The 18,325-nt window shown below is 40.9% G+C and overlaps 1 protein-coding gene across 2 annotated transcripts in view; it reads right to left on the reverse strand.

Annotated features, from left to right (window-relative positions):
* FAM126A (family with sequence similarity 126 member A) overlaps nucleotides 1-6,678 on the reverse strand; it is a 98,694-nt gene extending 92,016 nt beyond the window's left edge. Inside the window, exon 1 of one of the 2 annotated variants that reach the window (XM_027573345.2) lies at nucleotides 6,471-6,676. The gene's annotated coding sequence lies outside the window, so the exon portion shown is untranslated. Of the gene's footprint in view, nucleotides 1-6,470 lie in introns of both variants that reach the window. The other variant, XM_027573347.2, reaches the window with a different exon arrangement.
* Between the last annotated feature and the right edge of the window lie 11,647 nt (nucleotides 6,679-18,325).

Genomic DNA, 18,325 nt, shown 5'->3' on the forward strand with positions numbered 1-18,325 from the left:
TGACTCAGTCAGTTGAGCATCCAACTCTTGACTTTGGCTCAGGTCATGATCTCAAGGTCCTGGGATGGAGCCCCACATCTGGCTCCCTGCTCAGCAGGGAGTCTGCCTGAGATTCTCTCTCTCTTTCCTTCTGATCCTCATCCCCACGCTGATGTGCACTCTCTCTCTCTCAAATAAATAAATTTAAACAATCTTAAAAAAAACTATAGAATTAAGAATTTCATGACCAGTTAGAAAACAGTATACCTAAGTCACCCACTTTTCTGTGTTCCATTGGGAAGATGCCATACTCTTTAAAATACAATGAAAAAAGATTCCACTGGAATAGCAATTTTTAAAATATCAAAAACTTACTTTAAAAATAGGCAGAACCACATGAAGAAAACTATAAAACACTAAGTCATTTTAAAATGACTTGGGGGCACCTGGCTCCTCAGTCAGTAGTGTGTGACTCTTGGTCTCAGAACTGTGAGTTCAAGCCCAATGTTGGGGTAGAGTTTATTTAATAAAAAAATAAGAAAATAATTTTATTAAAATGACTTGAGATGATGAAAATATTGTAAAGATATCACACTTATCTCAAAAAAATTAATTTGAAATTCCACTGGGGATTTTTTGAGATCTTAATAAATTGAATTAAAGGTAATCTGAAAAAAGAAATATATGAGAAATGCTAAAAATGTTTTGAGAACAATAAGAGGAATTCACACAACCCTATAGTAAGATACTTTAAAAAGTTGCAATAAACTAAGACTGTTTGAAATTACTGGAGCAAAAAATAAACAGCCCCATGAAGCAGAATAGAAAGCCTAGGAAAAAACTCATATATATATATCTCTATATATATCACTAATCCTAGGAAAAAAATCACATATATATGTGTATATATATGTCACTAATAATCAATGAAATTTAAAAATATAGAAGATACAACTTTTCATGCCAAAATGGCAGTTTTTTAATTCATAGTGCTGGAAATGGAGAAATTGCCAGCATTCTCAAGCATAACCAAAAAAATGAATATTAAGCCTTTCTGGAAAGCAATCTATTATTATTTATTAAAAATAATTAAAATATGCATATCTTTTGATGTCAGAATTTATCCTAAGGAAATAAAGATATGGGCAATGATTAATCTATCAGGCTAACTGCTATACTATTCATTCAGAATTACTGGAAAGAGCTTAAATTTTCAACAACGTAAATAAATGATAGTAAATCCATATTCTAGAATATTAACCATAGATTTAAAATGATGTTTTGCCGTAAAATAATATTTTATTGACTCAGATAAGCATTCATTCAATTAAGTGAAAATAATCTAGTAACAAAACAGCATGTACAAAAAAAAACATAGTACATACAGTATGGTTTCTTTTTGTTAAAAAAATAGTAAATACCCATTAAAAAGAACTTATAAAGATATTCACTAATGTGTTAATAATTATCTCTGGGTGGAGGCATCATAAATGTTATTTATCATTTATGCATTCCTAAATTTTCCAAATTTCCTACAGTTATTATATCTTAATTAATAATTAGGAAAATACAGGATGTTTACAAAATTGCTGTCACTATAGTAACAATAGTATCTAAAATCATGCTAACATTGATTTTAGGCTGCACCAAAATTAGGGATGCCTACTGTCTAAGTCAGATCATACTTTGATACTCTAATCACAATGAAAGAAATTTTCAGAACTTTAGAAATCAGACAAAAGTTTTCGCTCCACATTTATTTATGATCAAGTATAATGTCCAATAACATTTAGAATTAACCATTTTGCTTTCGGCCCCCTGTTAAAGGTAAGAATCAAAAGTTAGGAATAAGCCCTGGACATCAGAACTGGTAGAGCTCAACTTTTAAATACATCCAAATACTGAGGAGGGGGGGGAAGAAAGAGAGAAAGAAAGAAAGACGAAAGAAAAGAAAAGAAAAGAAAAGAAAAGAAAAGAAGGAAGGAAGGAAGGAAGGAAGGAAGGAAGACGAAAGAAAGAAAGAAAGAAAGACGAAAGAAAGAAAGAAAGAAAAGGAAGGAAGGAAGGAAGAAAAGAAAAGAAAAAGAAGGGAGGGAGGGGAGGAAGGAAGGAAGGAGGGAAGGGAGGGGGGGAGGGGAATATAAATATTACCTTTCTCAGGATAGAAAGTGTGGACCTTTGACAACTTCTAATCACAACTCTTCTCAGTCTCATATGGGAGACAGAGCAATGATTTTATCCTCCAATGTATTTAAAAAGCATATATCCAAAGGGCAAGCAAACAGGATTTCTTCTGAGCATAAAGATGATTTTCAAACGTTAAATATTCTCTTTCCTCAGTGCAGACATGCAGCCTAACTTCAAAAGGACCAGAAAGACTCTGGCAGTACTTGGCTCTCAGTAACAAGCAATAGTCAAACTGTTAATTCCATCTGCTCCCCTCCAAAAAATGACAAATCATTACATGGTGATGCCAGGGGTCCCAGGCTCCATTTAAGGAGTTTTCCAGAGTGACATCCATTTCCACAATATTAAGATGCTAATTTTTTTTGTGAGTACTTCAAATTTAATACTACATGATGACAACATGGATGCTGATAACAAAGAAATGTGCTATCTTTAACATCATATTCTTTGTTGTTTCCAAATTGTCTTCCTTTGTTATTTGTCAAAGCTGTGAATGTCATCCATTTCCATCTCCTCAGGGACTCAGTTCCAGTAAATATCTCATCTTTCCTAAATCTCTTACTTCTCACTTTCTTTATGCATGTAAAGAAACAAACATAATATTTCTTCAACCTGTATCCCTCTTCAGTGGTTTTCAACCTTGCCTGCACGTTGGAATTACCCAGGGAACTTTAATATATATACCTGTGAAACTAATCTGTAGTAACAAAAAGTAATCAGTGGTTTCCTGAGGATGAGAGGGAGAAATTACAAAGGGACATAAGGAAACTTTTGGAAGTGATGGGTATGTTCGTTATTTTGATTGCAGTGATAGTTTTACAAATGAAAACCTACGTCAAACATTAAATTGCACACTTTAAATACATGTAGTTTATTACATGCCAATTATATTACAACAAAGCTGTTGAAATAAATATAATGCCCAGGTTCCACCTCAACCCCAAATTGGGATGGGCTTTCCCCTGGAAATCAAGATTCTTAAAAGCTCCCCAGATAACTGTAAATGTGCAGCTAGGAATGAGAACCACTGCTCTATAGCTATCATTCTCTTCCTTCTTCAGTTTTCTTGAAATGCCTCACTCAAGTATATCTACTTTATCATCACCCATTCTTTTCAGTCTTCCAACAACTGTCCTCTGAACTCTACACAGTTAAAACTGTACTTGTTAAAGTCACCTATGGAATCCTGACCAATTCCCTTGTCCCTGGAGTACCCCTCTTACCTGACACCTCTTACAGCATCAAAGTTGTTGAACCATTCCACCTCTATTTGAAATTCTCTCCTTCCTTAGCATCTTTCTCAATGTTCCTCCTACCTTTCTAACTACTACTCTTCTATCTCTTTCACACTATTTTTCTACCCATTTCTGCTTTTTATCACTCTGTTCTCCAGCTTTGATCATACTAAAAGCCTTCCCTGAATCATTTCAATATAACCAAATCAGTATAACCAATTGTATTGTATTCAATATAACCAAATCAATACAGCTTCAGTTCAACCCCCAATCTGCCCTGTAATCCTGATTTCCTTTACAAGTTCCATGCCCATGGATCCAAACATCTAATTGACATCTTCACCTGAATGCTCCACAGCTTCCTCAAATTCAAAAAACCCCAAAGAGAACTTATCATCTTCCCTCCATCTTCCCTCACTTCCAATTATTAGAACCAAGTAAAATCCTCAGGGTCCTGATTCCTCCTCCTTTCTTCCCAAACGTGACAAGACCTATCAGATTCTACCTCACTCTGCCAGGGTGAGAGTCTCAAACAAAAATTCATTAAATGGCTTCTTACTCATCACCTTCAATCCAATCCCTGTAGCCAAGGAAACCATGCCCTGGTCTGGAGCTCTACCACCCTCACTATTCTCATCTTCCACCATTTCCTTATCTAACCCCTGCATTCAAGCCATGTTAATGTCAATGTTATTACTGACTTTGTCATTGACAATGACTTCTCTAAACTGTCATAGTTTCTCATGCTTCCTTGCCTTCTCACTTATTCTCCTCTTGGAAAGTTACTAACCTCCTGCACTTGGCTAAATTATATTTCAAAACTGTACTGTGTGCTCCTGACTCTACCTACATCCAAACTGATTTAGCCATCTCCTACCCTGCTGCTCCCTTACTACACTAGGCATATCTCTATTCACATTTATCACATGGTATTATAACACTTACTTGATCTGTCTTGTACATCAGAGAGTAAATTTCTTGATGACAAGAACTATGACATTCATTTCTGCCTTAGAACCTATTCAGCCTGGGACAGTGCAAAGTAAATATATGTTTGACAAAATTTCAATTATTTACAAAATGTAAACTTGATACCCCCAAATGGTACTGATACTAACATTTTTCAAAGATTTTAAATATTCATTATAAAATAAGTATCACACAACAGGATCCTGAATAAAACAGAGGTGACTATATGTTTAAACTCTGTCAAAACAACACCACTCTAAGAAATGCAACCAAGATCAGATTTCATAAAATAGAAACACAACAAAGAAAGCATAGCAGGAATAACATACTGAGCTAACCAACACCTTATCTGGGTGTCTATATCCAAGTACTGCTCATGTTGATAATTAAGAGGTTTTATAATCCCTGTATGATAATAATAGTAAATCTAAAAAGAATAAAATAAGCCAAATCCAGAATTTTTTAATCTAAATATATGATGGTTCTCCCTTTAGCCACTTTATGTAAATGAATTATTTGAATAAATGACTTTAAAGCTACTATTGGCCAAGCAGATCCTAAATTTTTTCTTTCTTTCTTGCCTTTCCCTGCACTTCAAAAAAAAAAAAAATGGGACCAATATTCATCCTGTAAACCTTAAAATGTATTAATCCAAAGAAAAGATGCTTATAAATTGGAGGGAGGGCCAGCCAGTCTGTGGGTGTTAGGAAAATGTTCTTATGGAAAACAACCCTCCTGGGTCTATCACATTGACTCAAGGTTACACCGATCCTCATGGCTCTACGCAGATAGGATTTTAAAAGCTGGAAATCTCAAAATGTCAAGTGTTACATGAACCAAAGAGGTGGCATATCGGCTCCCCAAACTACTGTGTGGCCCAAAGGACAAATAATTTGCAAAAGGACAGCTTGGTCCTACTGCCTATCGTACGGTCTCTGAAATTAGTAGCTAGCTGCCTGTGGAACAAACTCCCCCTACCTGAAGAGCGCAGACGCTGCCGGGCGTGTGATAGTGTATTTATCAGAGACCCGATCCTGTGCAGTATGAAACCACTAGGGCAAAATTAAAATCTTTCAGGAATGCCTAAACTTAGGGGTACAGAGCACAATTGTGCACGCTGACGGGCGGATACGCAGTTTTGCTGAAGCGTGCAAACTTGGGGTCTTTTAATGCAACCATTTCCAGACAAAACCCCGACGATTCCCGAGTACGTTAAAAATCAGCCTCGGGGGCGCCTGGGTGGCTCAGTTGGTTAAGCGACTGCCTTCGGCTCAGGTCATGATCCCGGAGTCCCAGGATCGAGTCCCACATCAAGCTCCCGGCTCAGCGGGGAGCCTGCTCCTCCCTCTGACCTTCTCCCCTCTCATACTGTTTCTCTCTCTCTCTCTCTCAAATAAATAAATAAAATCTTAAAAAAAAAAATCAGCCTCGGAAGAGGAATAACTCATAGAAGGGAGCAAGTGCTGAAGAGGGGATCTCCAGTGCAATAACCAAGGAAGGAATCGTAGCCGCTTTCTGAATCTCACCGCCCTACGAGACACCAAAGACCCAGGCGAACACTGCTTTTAAAGATGGGGGGGGGGGGTTTGACGGTGACCATTTTGGTCACTAGACTAGACGGATAGCGGTAACCTCCCTGGAGGGGGAGAGGCCAGGCCAGAGCACAAGCTGCGGCGGGATGGGGGTGGGGGGCCGCCGCAGAGGGGCGGCGTGTCCGGCCGAGGCGGCTGTACCCTGGGCACGCCCGGAGTCTGGACTGCTCCTTGCTGGGAAAGAGAAAGACCCGAGTCCAGGCGCACAAAGCTGCCGCCGCCCAGGCAGCAAACGGGCTGCGCCCAACTTCGGGGCGAGCAGCCGCCGGCCGCAGCCCACTCACCAACCCGGCTGCTCCGGCCCCTCGGACGCCCCTAGCGCCCAGCGCCTTCTCGCGCCCACCCGCGGCGCCTCGCGAGGGAGCCGTTACCCCCAACGAAGGCGCCGCCCCGGGGACAAAGTCCTGGTCCCCTCCCCGCCGCCCTCGCCCCGGCTCCTCCCTGACAAAAAAGTTATCGGTCGCCGGCCGCCCTGGGGGCCCGGCGTGGGTCGCTCGGTCGGACTCACCAGAGCGGCTCCCCGACCTCCACCTCCAGAACCTCGAGTTGTCTGACTCGCAGCGACAGCGACAGCGGCTGCTGTGCTTTCTCCCGAGTAGCAGCACCACCTGCCCCCCTTCTTCCTAACAGAACGGGTCCCGGCGAGCCATCTTCCCCCTCTGCTCACTGACTGACAACCCAGCCGGGAGAGCCGCCACTGCCGCCAGCCACTCTGACAGGCACGGCTAGGGACCCGTCCCCAGGCAGCCAACCACCACCGCCCCACTCCGGTTCGGCCTATCGCCATGCCCTGGGGCGGGACCAGAACAACTTCTTTACCAATAAGAATCTTCCTCTGCTAGGCCTGGGGCGGAGCCAAGAGATGGGCGGGAGGGCGACTTGGATGGGCGTGGTCTGAGCCCTGGGCGTGGTCGGGGCGCCAAAGAGAAAATGATTGACCGTAGGATTTGCTGCAGGGCTAGTGAAGAGTGATCTGTTAGCGTTTCTCAGACCCGGAGCCAATAGGATTTACAGCCCTCTCAGAAGAAAATAAGCCTTTCGGAGTGATATTGACCATAATCACGGAAAATAAACTAACATATTTTAATTTCTTGGTCAGGAGGATTTACTTCCCAGTAATTCGAGTCACGAGAATTTATTAAAATCTTAATAAATACCAGGAGGGAAAAAATGTACACTTTTGCAAAATGGTCATAAAAACTCTTCCTACCTTATTATACATTGCTTTTGGCCTTGGCCTGGAAAAAGTCAAGCACAACTCCCCAACTTTCGTTCCATGGGCTATTTTTATTTTCTCTATATTCCCTCCCTACTCTTCTCCCAAACACATACTAAATATTTTGTGTCGCTACCGGAACCTAAGCACATCTGAACCAGCTCCTATATATATGGTCCCTCTGTTTTTGACCTTGTCACCTCCTCCTATCACATCCGTCTCAAGTGCAGACAGAATTAATTAGAAGAGAAATGGACTTCATCCTGGAAGACAGGAAGTCATTCTGGGTTTACACCAGAAAGGGGAAGGACTTTAAAGCAGGCACAAAATGATCTTTTTAAACATGCCAAATACATGAATAACAAGCACATACATAAGAAAATACTTGATATCAAACAGGCTTCAAGCAAACAATTTCAGGTAACCATTAGGGCAGTCAGCATCTCCTTTCCAAGAGCATAGCCAAATTTATAAGCAAATAATAACAAAATACAGTGATAGGGCAATAGAGCTAGGCTCAATGAGCAAGGGAAACACAAAGGAAGAAATTATTGTGTTTAGGAAGGTCAAGGAATTTCACAAGGAAGGTAATGTTTGAGTTGGATCTTAAAAGGTAAATAGGAGTTTGCCAGAAAACAAAGTCAAAGGGCATTTCAGTAAAAAGGAACAGCATGTTCAAAGGCATCAAGTTATAAAAGGGCACTGAGGGGTTGGAGAACATTGAGAAAGTGGGTGGGACTGAAGGTAAGTAGCAGCCAAAAATTAAGATAGAGCACAAGGTTGAGATGAGATTGTAAAAGGCCGCATGAGCTACACTAAGGGATTTAGAAGAACACTGTTCAACAGAGCTTTCTGCAATGATGGAAAAGTCCAGTATTTGTGTTGTCCGATATGATAGCCACTAGCCACTTACAACATGACATAGCTGAGGAAAAATTTTTTTTTTTAAAGAAAGGCAGACTGCCACCTGCAGGGCCTCATTTGGATGTGTCTGGAGTCATAGACGCTTGACTACCCTACCTTCTCTTATAAATGGACCTTGAGAGCTTGTTTATAGGTTCTAGCAGGGGATCGCAGCTACTGGAAGAATGATCTTCCTCTATCAGGGCAAGCTGTCCTCTTACACCTATGTTCTGCTTCAGGAGGGGAACACATGGAACCCTGAGGGAGGAAGGGGACACCCACCCAGCCAGACAGATCAGCCAAACCAACCCTGGCAATCAATGGGATGACAGATGTCACAGCCAGATTGTTCTGACATCAGAAACTCACTTTTTTATCTGGATATGAATCACTGCCATATTGGACATCTCAGGTTTAGACACTGTTCTGCAGGCAATGAGGGACCAACAGAAGCTTTTAATCTGTGGACAACTCAATCAGCTCTCTTCCAAAGGGTGAGAATCCTAAAGACAGCATATAGAGTGTCTGTTCTCTTTGAGGGGAATCTTGACAGATCAGACCAGGGTGCTGGCAGAATAAGTTAGGTCAGCTGGGCCAGAGCCTGGCCAGGGGAAGTGTTTGCCCAAAGGAATTAGGGACAGAAAGATCCAGAAAGTATGTTATACTCTGACATTTTAGAGAACACAAGAGGTCAAAACCTGAGAAACTGAATTTTGCCATCAAGTCCTGGCAGAATAGGGAGTAGAAGAGTGAGGGGACAGAGGGCAAAAGGAAGCCAGCGGGTCATCTAGAGTAAAAAATAGGAAGAGAGCAAGAGTGAGCAGAGTACAAGCATGCAATTAGTTTTACTGGCCCTTGGCCATGTGAGCCACTGGTGCGATGGCCCGATTTAAAGAGCCAAAGAGTCTGCTGTCAGAAAGGCACAGTAGGACCAGGGCAAGACTCCAGGAGAAACGAAGGCCTGAACCACACCTGTGGAAGTGAGGATGGGAGGGGAGAATATCAACTGACTTCCTCCACTGTGCAAGACGTTCGGCTTGTCAAAGATACCAAGTAACGCTAGAAGCGTAAGCTAGAAGAGTAAGTAGCTGGATAACAAACATAAAAAGTGAGAGTCATCTACTTAACAAAGTAGAAGAGAAGGCGTATGGTGATTTTCTAGACAATAACTGCTTTGTGAGTTCAGAAGAGGGAGCAAGACCTCTCATCAAAGGCAGTCAGGGAAGGCTTCATGGAAAAGGTAAAAACTGAGCTGAATCTTGAAAAATGGGCAGGAATTTGAATCAGAAAAGACTGTGTGAGGAAGAAACTCTTGGAATGCCTGAAAAAGGGATAGAAGAGGGGAAGCACAAGTAACGTTCATAGGGCATGGGAGGCTAGTTGAGCTGGCCAGCGCTTAACAAGCTTGGGGGGGGTGCAGTAATAGAAAATTTGCCTTAAAGGCAAATGCAAATGTTCAGATTCTGTCTTCTTGCCTAGTGGCTTCCTGTCTGCTCCTTAGAATTACTTAGGATGCCTTTCAAAAATATCAATGCACAAACCACACCCACACCAAATAAATCAGAAAACTGGAGGGTGGGGCCTGGAAATAGGTTTATTTTAAAAGCCTTCCAAGTGTTCTAACATACAGCCAGAGTTGAGACTAGGGGAATGACATCATAATATTTTACTAATGCTAAATCAGGACTGTGCATACGATGGGCTGAGTAGAGAGAGAGATTGAAAGCTGCCTATGTATATTTACATATTTGTTTCCTTTCTGCAAGAAGACCAAGCAGTTTTTCACCTGACTTCACTTCCCTTTTTCCAGTGGTGAGATGATATAGAAGACAATTTAAGTTAAGTCTGCCTTCTAAGTCAGAATAAAACCAAAACACAAATTTATGTTTGCAATCCACTCTCCTTTCCATCACAATTTATGCATATAAAAATAATTTCCAACAATAACAGTCTGCAGTTAACCATTACACATAACCATTTATATTTTAACAGCAGAGTGCCAGGAAAATGGCTGAGAACATTCCGTTTCAAAAGGGAAATGTTTTTAACTTTCTTTATGAAAGTCAGCATATTCCAGACCCTCCCCACTCATCTTTGCTAATCTCTGATATCTGTAGGCACAATTCTATATTAACTATTAAAACGCATTTACCTTCTCACAAATAAGCTTATTAAAATGCCAGTTGAACATTATAAAGCATGAACGTTTCCCCCATAATATTAAATTTAAGGAAATTTAAGAAAGATTTAGCTCATCTATATTTCTGTTAGAGTCAGCTGGAAAACAGCTAGGTAACATGATGATTTTTTTCCAGTTTTATTGATATATAATTGACATATAAGATTGTGTAAGTTCAAGATGTACTACGTGATGATTTAATATACATATATTGTGAAATGGTTGCCACAATAAGGTTAGTTAACACATCCTTCACCTCACATGGTTACCTTTTTTGTGTGTGTGTGTGGCGAGAACATCTGAGATCTACTCTCTGAGCAACTTTCAAGACCGTAGTCTTGATACAGTATTGTTATTGTATTGATACAGTATTGTTAACTATAATCACCCTGCTGTACATGACAGGCCCAGAACTTACTCATCTTACAACTTGAAGTTTGTACGCTTCGACCAACATCTCCCCGTTTTCCCCAGCCTCTAGCCTTTGACAACCACCAATCTACTCTTTGTTTCTATGTAACATGACTATTTAAAATGGAAGAGTCAGGAGAATTTTGTCTTAGGGGAAAAAAAAACGTGAAAAATATATTACTTTAGTGGTATATTTTTTAAAAAAAAAATTTTAACTCAAAACAAGAAGAATGTGCCTAAGAGGTCATTCTGTCCTGCTGTGCCAGATTACCCTTTTAAGAGAGCTACTCCAGCCAGCATCCCTAGCTGAGGCAGCAGGCTGAGGCATGACCTGTGCATTTCAACCCCCTTTATAGAACCATATAACCTGAGGCAGCCAGGCCTAAAAGGTGACCCGATAAGAATACTCCACGCAAACATGGGTGGTGGTGGCCACCTGTGCCCATTCTCTTTCAAGAATCTGAACTGGAAATGTGAAGAGAAAATCAATCACATGGTGGGAGCTGAAGTTAAAAAGTCAGGTAGTAGAAAGACCCTGAGAAGCCTTAAGAAGGGCAAGTTATGAACAAACTGAAGCCATTAGGCAGAGAAGAGACATAGAGAATGAAGTAATCAGTAACAAAGGGACAGTAGAAGTAGAGACAGAGTAGAATGAGTCACTGTATAAATAGGGATCAATGAAGTCCTGCTGTCAAGGGGACAATGACACAACCCATTCCTACAGCTGCACTGAATCACACCAGTTCCCATCTGTGTTCCACAACTGTGAGGTCCCAGCTGTTCCCAGAGTCTTTAAGATTCCCATCTGCATCACAAGATATTCTAAGTAAATTGTTGTACCTTTCACTCTTGTATAAGCCAATAAGTAGATGCCCAGAACTGTGGACCAAGTTAAAGAAGCCAGATTTTTTGCATTGTGCAAAGAGAACTTTATCCTTCAAAGTTGGTTACAAGTTTCTCTAGAAATAGCATCCCAGAAAGAAGAAAACATTCTCCAAATCTTAAAAAAAAGATTGTAAATTAAAATTGAAATTTCAATATCTTTATAACAGATATTTTGAGGGGAAAATGTCTCCTTTCTCTTATCTCTTGCTAGTGGAGCCAATCTGGCTCATATTTATGAGAAAGCCATAGAGGTAGGTAGGGATAGAAAACCTAATGACTCGCTGCTACACTCCAGTGATTGGAAATGAAAAACGTCCACATATATCTCCTAAGACATTTTATTAACCAATGTCTTCTAGAAGAATTATGGTTGGGAGAGTCTTGTTATGCAGCTTTTATCAATTATCTTTTTGAAAATATATTTTATGATGTGGGAAGAAGATGGAAAAGATGGTTACAAAACAGCATATATGACATGATCACAATTTTCAAATGTTCATGTCAGGAGGCTATATCAGCAACACGTAAGCATGGAGAAATCATGGGTGAATTTTATTTTCTTCTTCATACATGTTTTTAATTTACCAAATCTTCTACAATAAAACAGGTTGAGGGCGCCTGGGTGGCTCAGTTGGTTAAGCGACTGCCTTCGGCTCAGGTCATGATCCTGGAGTCCCGGGATCGGGTCCCGCGTCGGGCTCCCTGCTCAGCGGGGAGTCTGCTTCTCCCTCTGACCCTCTTCCCTCTCGTGCTCTCTATCTCTCATTCTCTCTCTCTCAAATAAATAAATAAAATCTTAAAAAAAAAAAAAAAAAAAAACAGGTTGAGTTTTATGACCAAAAAAAAAAAAGTGCCCATTATCTTTTAAGATGAACAGGCAGCACTGGCTGTACACTGACTATTGTTAATTCTGCCTAAGTAAACCTCAGTCAAACATTCTTCCCTTTACTTGTAGCCAATGCATTATTCAAAACTCCTTAAAGTGCTGTCATAAATTCCACAGAGAAGCTCTTATTACTGCTGACAAGCAAAAGACCTCACCAGTATTTAGTATAAAAGCACAAACTTGTATGTAGATTCTTCTCTTCCAGAGACCCAGAGAACAGAAAACACAGGAAAAAATCTATAGAAAACTGTGAAAAACAGTGAGAGATCCTCCTTCCTCCCCACCACCACCACCCTCCCCCAGAGGAAGTGGAAGTGTGTTTTGCCATCTTTGGGTTTTCCGCAATAGTAAAATTGCTTGGCCCATAGAGGAACTTCAGAAACACAGGTTAAAGGCAAACATGAAAAGCTGGCAGTTTTCTTCCCCGGTCTCAGTTTGGTTTATGAATCATTTTTGGGTTCCATAGGCCAAAGAGAAACATGATTTCTCCCCTTTCTGACCCCTCACTGTATTCATCAGATGCAAATTATTTCAGTCATATTCCATGTAACATTTCATTGCGTATCAACTTGCATATTTCCAAAATTGTTTCCCATGTGTTAACCTCTCACCCAGAGAGCAGAGACAGCAATTTGGCCACGTACTTCATTGGTTTCCTTGCCAAGTGATACCCTTGAAGCCATTCAAAAAGCACAAGAACTGGTTGAAGGGTAAATGAGCCTGGGAACTTGAAGCCCAGCTGCAAGGAGAGGGTTGAAAAGAAATGGCAGGAAGAGGCACATTCCCAAAGAGTTTTGCCAGCCCATTCACTCTGGTCTGTAACTCCTGGGTTTAGAGAGTCTGATGTATGAGTAATACTTCCATTTTTCAATTTTGTCCTCATCTACTTAGTCATCATCACCACACCCTGATATTTATGCCAAAAAAACAAAACAAAAAAATTCCAGTGAGCAAATTCAACATCATCACTGATGTTCAGCAAGGACAAGCCCAGCACCTGTTTCCTCCACCACCATGTTGAAGTGACCCAGCCTGCCATCAAGCTGGTCTTTCTTGATACCTGTTATGCTGGCAGAACCAAGGAACACCTTGTCTGGACTTTGCTCACCTGAGGCAAGTCCTCAGCACAGACTTGGGATACATGTCCAGGCCCAATTACCTTGTGTTATTTAAAGAGTGTTGTATCCCAGAAAAACCTCTACTTTTATGGGTTGAATCATGGTACTAATCCGTAAAATCACTCTTAAGGATTTTTTTTTCAAATTTGAATTTTACCAGGAAGAGAAGTCGTATCAGTCATCAGGAAATTAGAAAAAATTAATTGATCATGTCCCCAAGAAAAGAGCAGGGCTGTAGGAAAGAAAATGGAGAGGGCAGAGGGAAGGATGTAGATATCTGAGCCTGGGACAGTGCCTAGGAAGGTCTCTCACTTTGGAGACCATGAGCAGTAAGACAGTATCAGGAGCGGAAAACAATCAGAGGGACTACTGAAGGAAATAAGAGACGCTAAAAGGGTCAAGGAGGGACAGGCTGTGTTAACATGGATCGGTCCTCCTGCTCTGCAATCGTATTTTTTTTAATTGAAGCATAGCATACATATAGAAGAATAGATAAAACAAAAATATGATTTTGTCAGCAGATTGTCACAGGTGAACCCTGCAACCACCAAACCAGGTCAAGACAAAGAATGCTGACAACAGGGGTACCTGGGTGGTTCAGTTGGTTCAGCGTCTGCCTTCAGCTCAGGTCATGATCCCAGGGTCCTGAGATCGAGCCCCATGTCAGGTTCCTTGCTCAGTGGGGAGTCTGTTTCTCCTTCTCCCAATGACTCTCACCCCTGCTCCTGCCCTCACTCATGTTCTCTCTCTCTCTCTTAAATGAATAAATAAAAAATCTTTTTTAAAAAGAATGTTGACAACAATCCAGTTCTTTACATTGCGCCTGCTACCAATTACCACTCCATCTCTCCTTTCCAAAGATAACCTCAGTTTTGCCTCCTATTGCTTTAATGTATCTATGCCTATTACATTTCATATAAATGGAATAATACAGAATATATACTTTGAGTCTTTTTTCCTCTCCATATGATGTTTGTGGAGTCCATCCATATTTCTTGTTGTAATTATATTCTTTTCCATTGTTGTGTGGTATTCTTCTATATGAATATGCTATAATGTATCTGACAATTCTACAGCTGATGACATTTGGGTTGTTTTCAGTGGAGGGCCATTAATTACAAATAATGCTTCTGGGCACAGTCTGGTACATGACTCTCAGTATACATGTATGTGCACTTTTGTGGTATATATTCAAGAGTGCAATTATTGGGTCTAGGGTCAGCATATGCTATTCTTTACATACTATCTAACCATTTTCCAAAGTAATTGTATCATTTACACACCCATCAATGAAATACAAGAGTTCCAGTTGCTCCACATGCTTGTCAATATCTATATTACCAGGCTTTTAAGTTCTAGCTTTTCCAGGGGCATCTGGGTGACTCAGCCAGTAAAGCGTCTGCCTTCAGCTCAGGTCATGATCCCAGGGTCCTGGGAACGAGTCCCGCATCAGGCTCCTTGCTCAGCGGGGAGCCTGCTTCTCCCTTTCCCACTCCCCCTGCTTGTGTTCCCTCTCTCTGTCAAATAAATAAATAAAAATCTTTTTAAAAATATTTAGCCGTTCTGGTGTATATGTAGTATTCTCACTGTGGTTTTAGTTTGCTTTTCCCTGATGACTAATGCAGAATTTTCCATGCCCCACAATTTTCAGGCATCCCTGCATTTCTGTTTCATTACAAACCACTGCTCAATCACATTTTGATTCAGAATCAGCAATCTTCTTTTAATTGGAATATATTTGACATATAATATCATATAAATTATGGTGTATATCATGTTGACTTGATATATTTATATATTGTAATATGATGACCATTGTAGCTACAATTAGTACCTCCATCATGTCACATACTTACCATTTCTTTTTTGTGGTTAGGATAATTACAATCTAGACTCCTAGCAAGTCTGATTATTATAATACAATATTATTGTCTCTATTCACTGTACTGTACATCAGATCTCCAGGACCTACTTGTCTACTAGTTGCAAGATCAACAATCAGTTATTAAGTAAACCAAAGACTATATGTGTTAATTACCTACGTGTACATGGCCTGAAAGTAGCAGTGAGAGATTCTGGACTAGGTGATTTCTGGTCAGTCCCGCTGTTTAGCTCCCATATATTGTCACTAACATTACTGAGATAACACTTCTGGGAGAAGAATGTACTAACAGAGGCTGGGGCCGAAGGGTGGGAAAGAGGTTAAGTACGAGTGAAAAACAGATGGGTTTTCAAATTTTATAACTTGAAAATAGTTGATGGCAGTTTTCTCCAACTAAATAACTTAAGCTATGAGCCATAAAATACGATGATGATTAATAGTGGTACAGATAATACTAGTTCTTATAAGCAAGGGAAAAGTGAACTTTGACAGGTGTTTGGTCACTGTGAAATAAAAATCTCCCAGAAAGATCTTTCTTTGAATGACTCACAGAACAGTTTCTCTGAAAATGTGAACGAACCTCTAGTAACATGTTGAGGACCAAAGAAATGTTTACTTGACCTCAAATTTTACAAGGCAGAGGTTGGTTTGTTTGTTTGTTTGTTTGTTTTTTCCTGTTTTCCCATTGGCAATATGAGCCGATGAGAAGCTCTTTTCTGTTTTATAAAGGGGCTGAGAGGGACGCCTAGGTGGCTCAGTCAGTTAAGTGTCAGATTCTTGATATTGGCTCAGGTCTTGATCTCAGGGTCATGAGTTCAAGCCCCACGTTGGACTCCATGCTGGGTGTGGAGCCTACTTTAGAAAGGGGAAGGTGCTGTGAATTACCATCCTCTGCATCTCAATCAAGAGGTGGTAGCTAGAAGATCTTCCCCCTACTGCCTCTGTCACAGGTTGACTGGAGTCTATGAATATCCAATACCCTCTCATGGGACCTATCTAAATGTGGAAAATCTCTAAATGTGGAAGCCATGGCCAGGAATGAGAATATGGGGAGAGTATTTGAGAAGGGTAACATATTAACACACTAAGTAACAACTCTGGACAGTTAGACACAGCTTTGTTGGGCAGATCTCCTTTTGAAATCTCACTGAAAGGGAAACCATAAAGGAGAGATGGGCTTTGACTGAGCAAAGGGCCAAGGGCAGTCTGAAATGCTGGGCCACATTCAAGGAAGTCACACTCAAGGTGCGGGTGGGAGGGGTGGGGGGAAGACCAGCTCCTGGCTAATCTGAAACTAGCTCCTGACCACAGGAAGAAAGGAACCTTGGATGAAGGAGTAGGCACCAAGTGACTTTAAGGCAAAGATCAACCATTTCCCAATTTTCCCCAAGGCTGATCCTAAAGTATTGAAACCTAAAGTGCCCTGCATTCCCTGGGAGGCTAAAGCCACCACTGAACCTAGTAATAGATGCAGCATTTCAACCACATTAATTACCCATTCGGACTGTGGTACATTTGGAAGAATCAAGTTGACCTCTCCCAGTGAGCCAGTTTTTTTTCTTATCCATCCAGCTGGCCCAAAGAGATGTAGCTGGGCATGAATATAATCACATTTTCATTTCTGTGCATTTTTCACCTTATTCAGATGAATAGCCCATCATTGGTAGCATATGTCTACCTGGAGAAAAAAATCTTCATCTCTAGTTCTCCTTCTCTAAAAGACACAGGAGACATGAGAAACTGAATTTTGAGACAGAAGTAAAATAATGAGTAGACACAGAGGGTCTGAAATATGCAGAGTGGGAGAGTGGAAAACAGGCATTACAAAGCTAGAAGTCACAATCAGGCTGAAACCTTACATTGATCTTGTAAGATGTGTGACTTTGAATAAGCTTTGTGGTTCTCGGTTTCCTCATCTATGAAATGAGGGGATTGGACTGATCCCACAGTAAAATTTCCTCCTTCTTGACATATTGGGGTCTTGCTCAAAGTTTTTACCCAGAGGTTAGAAGTGTGGCAAAAGAGGCCTGGTTATTCTACATTTCCTCCCCAGAGCCTTGCTTGCTCTAGTGCCCAAGTGGTCTCACTACTCACACTACATCTCCCAGCCTCCTTTGTTCTCTGGTTCTAGTTCGGTCTGGGTTTGGCCAGTGGAAGATACTTGCAGGAGAACTGAGAGCTGAAAGAGAGAGAGAGAGAGAGAGGTATTTCTTTTCCTGCCTCCTTTCTGTTTTGGTGTCCTGTATTTACAAGTCCAGGTTCTATGGGGTGGCCCTACCTCCAGCTAACACCTTTGCTTTCCTTGCCCTCTCAGACCTACTAATGGTAATAACTTGTCACTGTTGCTACTCCCTGGGTACCTCAACATCTTTGCTGGCTCCCTTAACCATGCCCTCATCTCTGTAAATACTCCCTTTACTAAAATCTCTTCCAATGAACAATGTTGGATGGGGAATTCAGTTTCCTACCAGGTTCCTGGCTCATGCAAAAACTTTCTATTCAAAAAGGAAGTTATGAATTACAGAACTTCACAAGACCCCCTCTCCCCGACTTGATGCTATTACTCTTTTTCTCATTTCCAGAGAATGATGGGGTCTGATGCGCGTATTTACTTAGAGGAGGGAAACGTATCCAGAGTTAAGAGGTTTCCTTTTTTATTTACTTACCCTACTGTTTCCCAAATGGACTTCATGAGTGCCACAACTCACAACAATATTCAGCTACACGCTTCACACAAAAGAAACCCAGGTTTCGAAATGGTTATTTAGCCAACAGAAATGCCAGATTACATGATCCAAGTTCCAAAGACCATTTCCTCCCTCTCCACACCTCCTCCTCCAAGAATTATTGGACTTGACTTTGAAACATGACAAGATTAAGCAG

This window comes from Zalophus californianus, chromosome 12 (assembly GCF_009762305.2).
Source record: "Zalophus californianus isolate mZalCal1 chromosome 12, mZalCal1.pri.v2, whole genome shotgun sequence".
In the NCBI taxonomy this organism is placed as follows: Eukaryota; Metazoa; Chordata; class Mammalia; order Carnivora; family Otariidae; genus Zalophus; species Zalophus californianus.